Source organism: Seriola lalandi, unplaced genomic scaffold (genome assembly GCF_002814215.2).
Source record: "Seriola lalandi dorsalis isolate HSWRI2012SDOR001 ecotype SW California unplaced genomic scaffold, Sedor1 jcf7180002054244, whole genome shotgun sequence".
NCBI classification, from domain to species: domain Eukaryota; kingdom Metazoa; phylum Chordata; class Actinopteri; order Carangiformes; family Carangidae; genus Seriola; species Seriola lalandi.
Window position 1 is genome coordinate 699533 of NW_019524797.1, and position 700 is coordinate 700232.

Genomic DNA, 700 nt, shown 5'->3' on the forward strand with positions numbered 1-700 from the left:
TGGCCTCTTATCTGTTCCCCCGTTGCTATGTTAAATCCAGATCTGATCTTGCTTTAAAGGTTGTAGCTCCTAAAACTTGGAACATTCTTCCCCTTTCCATCAGAGCTGATAAAAACAAATTTTTATACATTAGCGTTTTTATAAATACTCTGTGTACTCTGTGTAATTTTTTATAAATACGAATGTATATGTGTATGTATGTATGTCTTTATGTATGTATGTATTTACACTGTGTATGCTATATATGTAATTCTGTACGTGTATTGTAATTGGAATGTGTGTATTTCATCCTCTATGTGAAATGCTTTGTAACAGTGTTTTAAAAAGTACTATATAATTAAATCATTGCAATAATACTTACATAAAATGAAACCTGTGGATTTTGGTCCTGCTCTCTAAAACTGAAATCACTTTAAGGGGGGAGTTTCTTTGTGGCCATTGTGAAACAAAACGCTTTGGCCGTGTGACCATTGTTTTAAGTCAGACCTGAAAATATACTTTCCCTTATTCCAAGAGGGCTGAAATGTTGTACATTTTACTGGCAATTGGGCAAGTTTTTGTGAAATTCAAAATTTCACACACACACACACAAACACACACACACACACACACACACACACACAAAAACAGGGACGTAGTCTTGTAAATAACGATGTTGTCAACTACAGATTTTGATTATTCTGTCTAATTGTAAACCATC